This window comes from Equus caballus, unplaced genomic scaffold (assembly GCF_041296265.1).
Source record: "Equus caballus isolate H_3958 breed thoroughbred unplaced genomic scaffold, TB-T2T haplotype2-0000561, whole genome shotgun sequence".
NCBI lineage: Eukaryota > Metazoa > Chordata > Mammalia > Perissodactyla > Equidae > Equus > Equus caballus.
The window spans coordinates 57,647-67,773 of NW_027221924.1; the positions used below are offsets into that span (position 1 = coordinate 57,647).

General features: G+C 40.4%; 1 protein-coding gene across 1 annotated transcript in view; it reads right to left on the reverse strand.

The window, feature by feature from the left end:
* Positions 1-9,456, reverse strand: part of LOC138922154 (ral guanine nucleotide dissociation stimulator-like) — a 43,826-nt gene extending 34,370 nt beyond the window's left edge. Inside the window, exon 1 of the mRNA XM_070258988.1 lies at positions 9,301-9,456. The gene's annotated coding sequence lies outside the window, so the exon portion shown is untranslated. The remainder of the gene's footprint in view (positions 1-9,300) is intronic.
* Positions 9,457-10,127: the final 671 nt, after the last annotated feature.

Below are 10,127 nucleotides of genomic sequence, written 5' to 3' on the forward strand. Positions count from 1 at the left end.
GGCTTAGGTTAATTTACTCAGGTGGAGAAGCATGCTTTCTCTTGTTCACTGTACGATGTGTGAGGAAGTAGAGCAGCCCTCTCCTCTTTTCGCCTTAGTGGGCCAATGAAAATGCCCCAGTGCATCCCCAGTTTACGAGTACTCAAGGCTACTAATTCTCAGTCTGGCAAACATTCATCACATATCTAAAATGCATGAAGTGTGTGAGGTTCCAATTTTTGAACATATCTGAATAATTAAAGTTTCATTATTCCAAAGGTCATATAGTGAAATGTGTTGATAGGTTAACAGATTACTTAGGAATAAAGTGCCAAAGGCACTGTCACGATGTTCTCTTCTGAAGGCCATGCCCACAGCCAGCTCTCTGCCACAACACCGTCTAAATCGCTATACTGGGATGGGTTTAGGTACCTACCACATCATAGGTCAAGAGTGCTAACCACTGACTCGTGGATCTGAAACTTCTTATTACAAAGCTAATGCATTGTACAGATTGCATCATGCCGCATGGGTCTAAGAAAAAGCACAGTGCTTATTGTTTTGCTCAAGATTTTGTGGAAAATTGTAATGCTGGATTTTGTCCAAACTTTAATTCTTTGTGAATCTTCTTTCCGTAAAATTGTCCACTTTGTAAAATGAATCTAGAATCTGAAATACAGGGCCTTAATATCATTGTCTTTGAACTTCCTTTTCTCAGCATTATCCTTGGAATTAGAGAAAAAAATGATTATTTTATTGACAACCTCTAATAAAGCTTCTTTTATTGCCCCTTTTTTTTCTGCGCAAAAAACTGCCTGCATTTTATCTGCCCCAGCACTATAAAGTATTCTGCAGGATCATTTCTCATTCTTCATAAACCGGCAGCATGCCCCAAATCAACAGTGACTGGAGTTGCTTGTCTCTAGGTCAGTTTGCTCAAACAGTTAGAACTTGTTTGTCATAAATCAGTTGAGTCCACACGCAGAGATTGATATTAATGCTTTGTTAAGAGATTTTCAGTATGGTTATTTTATACATTGCTGGTTTTGTTTGCAAAATTTAACCAGTGAAAATTGCTCCTCAAGACTCAGAAGCAGGCAACGCCACAAAGTTTACTGTCCTAAGTGGAAGTAATTGCACTCAAATTGACCCAACCTGGAATAGGAAAACATTTAGTTACAGTAATGTTCCTTTCCCTTCCCCTCCCACATGATGATCAAGGCCTTGATGCTTACCACGTCAGAAATATTAAGGAAAGGCCTGTGATCTTTTCTATTGGCGTCATCCATTTTCCTTGTGCCAAGCTCAGAGCTTAGTCATGCAGATATTTGTCATATCTTCCAAGGTCAACTCACATTGTGTTCTGTCTCCAGGTCTCATGCAGCCTGTAAGAGATTTTCCATTTCTCATGGTCCTTGTTTGAACTTCTCAGTGACATTCCACACTGGCATCTCTACATTGGTTTGTTCCGAGGGCTTACGTATTCATTTTGTAGAGAAGTGTCCCCTCAGCTTGAGCACAATATTAAGAAAATATTGTGAAAGTTTCTCACAATATTTTCTTAATATTTCAACACGCGTAATGGTAAAAATACAACATTCAAAATGGTTTAAATCCAGATACAGTAGTGTTTACAAGGTAAAATAAAGCCATATATGATAATATTGGAGAAGACAAATGTCATAAAATCAATGGTCTGACATTCCTGGTTAAAATACTTTAAAAAGGGGGGGAAATTATACAAAAGGTAAACAAATAAAAGAAACTAATAAAGAACAGGAATCAATGGAATAGAAAATAGAAAAACAATGAAGAAAATTAATAAAATGAAAAACTGATTATTTAAAAATATCAATAAGAGGGATGAACTTCTAATTAGGCTAATACAAATAACAGCAAAGGCAAAAATTAATAGTATGGAGAATGGAGGGGGGAACTTCCATAGTTATTAAGACATTAAAAAGATAATAAAGAGATGGTATTAAATTTTATGCCAGAAAATTTGACTACTTGGATGAAATATGCAAACTATTTGAAAGATACAAATGACCCATGAAGAAATAGAAAATCTGAATATCTCTATATGCATGAAAAATAATAAAAAATTTTTTGTTGAGTAAGCAACTTCCCACAAAGAAACTTCTAACGTCTGAAGAAAGACAAATATAATTCTTAAACAGACTCAGAAAATAAACTTGCCTTGTTAGAAACGTTAAGAAGTTCTTCAGAAAGAAGGAAAATGCTGTGAGTCAGAAAATGGGTCTTTCAATAGACGAACGGATGAAAAAACTGTGGTACATGCACACACTGGGATATTTTCATAGAAAAAAATAAATGAGCTATCAAGCCACAAAAAAAACCATGGAGGAACTTTAAATTTATATTTCCCAGGGTAAGCAGTCGGACTGAAAAGTCTACATATTATATCACTCCACTTAAATGGCATTTTGGAAAAGGCAAAACTACAGAGACATTAAAAAGATCCGTGGTTGCCAGTGGTTTTGGGGAGAGGGGAGGAGGGATGAATATGTGGAAAACAAGGACTTTTAGGGCAGAAAAATTACTCTGCACACTATTGTAATCGTGGATACACAATATTATGCATTTGTCAAAATCCATACAACCGTACAGCACAAAGCATGAATCCTAACAAAATTAATTTTAGTTGCTGATAAAGTGTCAATATTGGTTGTTCTTCACTTGTCACAAATGCACCATACTGAAAGAAAATGTTAATCACACGGGAAACTGTGAGTTTGGGAAGGAAGTACACAGGGACTCTCTGCACCATCCACTCTCATTTTAAATCTTTACAAAAGTAACTGACCAAGTTAATATGGAAGAAAAGAACTGTCTTGACCTCCTTTACGCAATATCAGGTCAAATCAGTCGTTGATAAACTTTGTTTTAGCCTGGTTAAAACAGAGTAGTACAGCTTGAAAAAATTGTGTGTTATTACAGGAACGCAAGGTTTGTTTAATATATGAAAATTAATGCACTTCACTATATTAAAATAATACATAAGAAAAGACATGATCATTTTAATAGAGGCAAAGAAACCATGTGAAAAAACTTTTAAAAATTCATGGAAAACCTCTCAGCAAACTAAGAATAGAAAGACAAATGCTCAGTGTTGAAAAAATAAAAATAATGATTTCTACCTAAAATCTTAAACAATGCAAGTATATACTTGTCACCATTCCTTTTCAACTTTGACCAGATATCAGTGTAAAAAGATGAGAAAGAAGAAACGGAACATAAAATTCGAAAGGAACAAGTAGAACTCTATTTTCTAGAGATGATGTGATCATCTATGTAGATAATTCAAAGGAACCCAAAAAAAATGAATACTAGAAACAATAAGTAATTTTATTAAGTAGCAAGACACAAACTTAATACACAAAAGTCAAATTTACTGCTATACCTCTCAATGGGCAGGTACAAAATAAAATAAAAAGTAACATCATTTACAAAAGCATAAAATTAAAATTCTAGGAGTAATTTAATTGGCAATTTATAAGATGTGTCCACTGGAAGTTAAAAGTAAAAGACTCAGAGAAATTAAAGATAGAGTAAAGAAATAAATATACAATTCTATCAACTGGAATGCTTGACATAAAGATGGCAATTCTTCCCTGAGTTCATCTATAGATTAAATGTAAGCCTAATTGAAATGGAAATTCTAGCAGGATTTTTAAAATATATAAGAAACTGAATCTAAAACATATTTGCTAAGTCAGAGGTCCTAGAATATACAAAATGATTTGATTAAAGGAAAATACTTGAGGACATATATTTCCCGTGTTTAATATTTACTATTAAGCTATATGGAACAAAACAGTGTGCTGCTGGCATATGGATTCGTGGATAAAGGAGTTGAACAAGCTAGAAAGTCTGGAAATACATCCCCTCTTACGTGATAAATTGGCATTCTACAAAGATACTAAGATTTGTATGATAAAATGAAAATGACTGTTAATATCAAATATCTGGCAGTTTTTATAATGTTAAACAAACACCAGATGACCCCACAATCCCACTCTAGGTATTTAACCTAGTGAAATGAAAACCTACGTCCACACAAAATCTGTTCGCAAATGTTTATACCAGTGTTTTCTCACAGTTGCCCCAAACTGGAAACAACCCAAATGTCCTTCAACCAGTAAGTAGATAAAGAAACGATGGTGCAGTCGTACCATTGGATACCATGCAACATTAAGAAGGAACCAACTGTTAATGCTCACAAATACTTGGATGAATCTCAAAGGTAATAAGCAAAGTGAAAGAAGCCAGACTCAGAAAGCTGCACACCATGTGAATCCGTTTATGTGGAAACAGAGAAGGCAAAACTACAGGATGGAGAAGAGACTAACTTCAGGGTTAGAGATGGGGAAGGCATTTGACTATAAAGAGCAGCTCAGTGATATTCTGGAAGACGACAAACTGTTCTGTATCTTGAGTGTGGTGGTAGTTTACACAATCATATGCATTTGTCAATTCTCACAGGGCTGTGCCTCTCAAGAGAGTGAATTTCACTTTAGGTAAATTACAGATAATTTTTTACAAGCAAAGAATAATGCACATTTCTGCCTATTTTCTTTCTTGGTGTGTCTTCTTTGCACCTTCCTCCCCAGTTTCTGTTGTCAAGAGAAGGCAAAGGTAATATATACGATTGTAACCTGTGGTGTCTTGCCATGAGAAAACATGTCATAGACAAACTGGAACTAGGGAGCATTAAGGTTCTTTCCAAAATGATGGGCAGGGTTTAGGTCAAACAAGATTTAGCAATGAAGAGATCCATTACTGCCTCTAGGCCTGAAAGAACAAAGGAGGGAGCAGTCTCCGGACTTGGAGAGAAAGTCATCTGGTGAGGGCTGCCTGGGGCCCTCAGTCCAGGGAAGCACCCTACCTGCAGTGCCCAGCCCAGGGACCAGAGGGAATAAATATCCTGAGGGCCCTCTTCTTCCTGCAGGTGGCTGACGCTTGCAAAACTTAACCAGAAACTGTGAAGCAAGAGTTCCCACCAGTGCAGTCCAAGCAGGTCAGCCTCACTGGGCACAGAGCCAGGCAGAAAATGGGGACATATATCTGGATGGGCAAATGGAGGCCATCCAGCAAAACCATAGCATTTCCAATAAGGAACTGAAGGAATAGAATCCATATTATTGAAAAAAAAAAAAAAAAGCTGAAACACCTAATGTTAGTTATCCCATCTTTTGTAGCTCCTAAGAAGCTCCTGTTATTTCAGGATTACATATTCACACTAGCCTTTGTATTACTAGGAAATCGTGTGTAACGATGCATACTACAACATTATTTTTCAAATAAAAGTGAAATTTTGTAAATATATACTAAAATGATCAAATATAGATAAATTATCTAACTTTTTTTTTGCTGAAAGCTATTCAAGGAAATTCCTTGTACTTTTTACAAAACAGACTATTCTTTTAGATATTTTTTCAGACATAAATTTGTATCTAACAATAGATATTGGGTTTCGCATTGTCTTTTCTCTGTTTAGTCTGTCACTTTTTATCCTATATCCAGAAACTCTGAACATCTCATCAAATCCCATAGCTTCAACCGTAATCTGTGAGTGTGTAATGAACACACCTTCCCCACTCGCCTTCACCTCCTTCCATTCTCCAGTCATAATGTCCTTCATTGGATGACATTTCCACCTAATGTACTGAAGTCACATTCTCATCAAAACAGTTCAATACAAAGCTCATCACACCCTCTTCTCCATGAAGAGACATTCTTTTTCCTTCATCCCATGAAGAGACAACCTTCTTTCTAGCTTCTCTTTTCATTAATATTCCATAAATAGGGCATGGGGTATTTATCTATGGTACCTTTTCAGAAAGATTGTTGTGAAGAATAAAAAGATAAAGAATGTGAAATATTCTGCTAAAACGTTAAATAAAAATGTTTTGAGATTTTATATTCCATATTTTCAATGTATAATAAAGATTGGCGTGGATTAGGAAAACTAGATTTATTTTTCAGACACACTCAGTGTCTTCAGTGATCTATTTTTACGTTATTCATGTTTAAGACGTTTCAGAATTTAAATTTCCAACATTTGGCGTTTACTTGAAAACATATGTACTGTCTATAGTAATTTGCTCACTAATAGGTTGGGTACCTTTTTATACATATGTCACATTTCTAAAATTTATTTGGCCACTTCCTATATTAGAGGCTTGCTAAATTTATCTCAACATTTTTAATAAGCACATGCTTATTTGCAGAATATCAGCATCCATATAAATTGCTTACAAAATATGGCTCTGTAAGTATTTTATATTAAAACATAAATATAGGTGATACCTTTGTTAATGATTAAAATAATATCCAGTGATATTATAAATTTGATATTTTCACATTTAATTGATTTTTTTTACATTTTAAGATTACGTGCTGTAAAAATGTCACATTCTATTTATTCAAGTGACTTTTGATTTCTCCATCTTGATTCAATGACAGATGCTGTCAATGTTTTCTACATTTGGTCACTAAAAAATATGTTTTGTTTGAATTACCAATGCTTCTACTTTTAACGTGACTATCCTAATTTAGCAGCTAGCAGAATAGTTTCCACATTTTCAATTTATTGTGCCCAGTGCACTAGATTCATTTATGAATACCTTTGTTAATGTCAGCTCCAGCTGAAAATTCTCAGAGGCTCAGTATAGTTTTAAGATTAAAATTGAAGCTCCTTCCATTAGTTCTTTTTTTATGGCTGAAAATATCTTCTTTTTTTTCATTTTCCATTCTTTTAATTTCAACTTGTATCTTTTTTTATTGTGGTAACACTGTTTTATAAAATTATATACATTTCAGGTGTACATCACTGTCTTCTGATTTCTGTGTAGATCGCATCATGCTCATCACCCAAAGACTAATTACAATCCATCACCACACACATGTGCAAATCACTACTTTCACCTCCTCCCTGTCCCCCTGCCCTCTGCTGACCACCAATCCAATCTCTGTCTCTATGCGTTTGTTGGTTTTTTATTTTGTTTTGTTTTCCCAGTAATCTTACTGAGATCACAATGGTTTATAACATTGTGTAATTTAGGGTGTACAATATTATTTATCAATTTCTGAATACACTTCATCGTGCTCATTCTCAGCGGTCTAATTTTTATCCATCGCCATACATATGTACCCCTCTGTCCCTTTCGCCCACCCAGCAACCTCCTTCCCCTCTGGTAACCACTAATCTGTTCTCTTTATCCACGTGTTTGTTATCTTCCACATATGAGTCAAATTATTCAGTATTTGTCTTTCTCTGTCTGGCTTATTCCACTTAACATCATACCCTCAAGGTCCATCCCTGTTGTTGGAAATGGGACAATTTTGCCTTTTTTATGGCTGCATAGTATACTATTGTGTGTGTGTATATATATATATATATATATATATATATATATATATATATATATATACACTACATCCTCTTCATCCATTCATCTGTAGAAGGGCACTTGGGTTGCTTCCACATCTTGGCTACTGTTAACAAACTTGCAATGAACATAGGGGTTCATAAATCTCTTTGGATCACTGACTTCAGATTCTTTGGATAAATACCCCGTAGTGGGATAGCTGGATGGTATTGTATTTCTATTTTTAATTTTTTTAGAAATCTCCATACAGTTTTCCATAGTGGCTGCACCAGTTTACATTCCCACCAGCAGTGTAGGAGAATTCCCTTTTCTCCACAACCTCTTCAACATTTGTTGTTTTTTGTCTTGGTAACTATAGGCATTCTGACTGATGTAAGGTGATGTCTCATAGTTTTGATTTGCATTTCCCTAGTAATTAGAGATGTTGAACATTGTTTCACGTGTCTGTGGGCCATCTGTATATCTTCTCGTATTTTCAACCTAAATGTCCATTCTGGCTTTTTCTGCCCCTTCTGTCTAATAATAAGAAGGAGGAGGAGGAGGAGGAGGGGGAGGAGGGGGAGGGGAGGGGGAGGGGGAGGGTAGGGGAGGGGGAGGGGAGGAAAAGAAGAAAGAGCGTCAGTTCACTTGAACTGCACATTGATCACCAAGTGCATTATTTCATGGCCTCAGCTTTGTGGTTTTTTGAATTGCTGTTTCTTCGAATACATACTTCCACACTTTCTATACCTATGAAAACCCATTTTATACTACAAGGTCAAATGATACCATGTCCCCTAATAAATTCAATTTTCCTTCTTCGAAAAACCGGGATCATTTTCTACTGTGCATCTCATCATATAAAACCAACTCTGGAAGAGCCTACATAACAGCTTATTGCTTAATAAAGCTTAAATTCCTTCAATGCAAAGTCTTTTCTATTTACATATTAAGACAAACCTAAATACACCCACACGTAGCTATTTAACACACCTTGATTTGATTTGACGATACATCACCATCTAGACTATCATTTAAATGTGTATTTGTTAGGATCCTACACTCTCATATTGCTTCTTCTTGAAAAATACTGCTCTTTCAGATGACTGAGCTACACAGTGATGGTAATGACTCATACATTCTCCTGAAAGTCTTAATCACGGAATCATCTTGATTCTCAATGCTTTTCACATTCAGCTTTAAATGAAATTTAAGAATTACACCTTTCTTTTTTGTAAGAATCCGTTTTATTTTTAGTCCACTCCGCCAGAGTGGGAAAGAGTGGCAGCCCGCCGCGCTGCTCAGCCCTGGGGGCCCTTCCTCCACTCAGACGGCCGACCGCCAGAGTGGGTCAAAGTGGCAACCCGCCGTGCAGCTCAGCCCTGGGGGCCCCAACCTGACTCAGGTGGCAGACCGCCAGAGTGGGTCGAAGTGTCAGCCCGCCTTGCTGCTCAGCCCTGGGGTCCCTCACCCCACTCAGGCGCCCGACCGACAGAGTGTGTCAAAGTGGCAGCACGACACGCTGCTCAGTCCTGGGGGCCCCAGCCCCACTCAGGCGGCCGACCGACAGAGTGGGTCAAAGTGTCGGCCCGCCGCGCTGCTCAGCCCTGGGGGCCCCACCCCCACTCAGGCGACAGACCGCCAGAGTGGGAAAAAGGGGCAGCCCGCTGCGCTTCTCAGCCCTGGAGTACCCCCCCCACCACCACCACTCAGGCGACCGACCGCCAGATGGGTCAAAGTGTCAGCCCGCCCTGCTGCTCAGCCCTGGGGACCCCACCCCCACTCAGGCGGCCGACGCCCAGAGTGGGAAAAAGTCGAAGCCCACTGCGCTGCTCAGCCCTGTCGGCCACCCCTGACTCAGGCGGGCGACCGCCAGAGTGGGTCAAAGTGGCAGCCCGCCTTGCTGTCCAGCCCTGGGGTCACTCACCCGACTCAGGCGCCCGACCGCCAGTGTGTGTCAAAGTGGCAGCACGCCACGCTGCTCAGTCCTGGGGGCCCCAGCCCCACTCAGGCGGCCGACCGCCAGAGTGGGTCAAAGTGGCAGCCCGGCGCAGCTCAGCCCTTGGGGCCGCACCCTGACTCTGACGGCAGATCGCCTGAGTGGGTCAAAGTGGCAGCCCGCCTCGCTGCTCAGCCCTGGGAGAACTCCCCACCCACTCAGGCAACGGACGGCCAGAGTGGGTCAAAGAGGAAGTCCGCCGCGCTGCTCAGCCCGGGCGGCCCTACCCCGACTCAGGCGGCCGACCGCCAGAGTGGGTCAAAGTGGCAGCCCGCCGCGCTGCTCAGCCCTGGGTGCCCTTCCACCACTCAGAGGGCCGACCGCCAGAGTGGTTCAAAGTGTCAGCCCGCCACGCTGCTCAGTCCTGGGGGCCCCAGCCCCACTCAGGCGGCCGACAGCCAGAGTGTGTCAAAGTGGCAACCCGGCGCAGCTCAGCCGTGGGGGCCGCACCCTGACTCAGACGGCAGACCGCCTGAGTGGGTCAACGTGGCAGCCCTCCGAGGTGCTGAGCATGGGCGGGCCCCGCTCCACTCAGGAGGCCAACAGCCAGACTGGCTGAAAGTGGCAGCCCGCCGCGCTGCTCAGCCCGGGCGGGCCCCCCTCTACTCAGGCGGACGACCGCCAGAGTAGGTCAAAGTGGGAGTCCGCCACGCTTGTCAGCCCTGGCGGCCATCCCCCACTCAGGCAGCCCACAACCTGTGTGGGTCAAACTGGCAGCCCGCCGCGCTGCTCAGCCCTGGGGTCCCTCAGCCCAC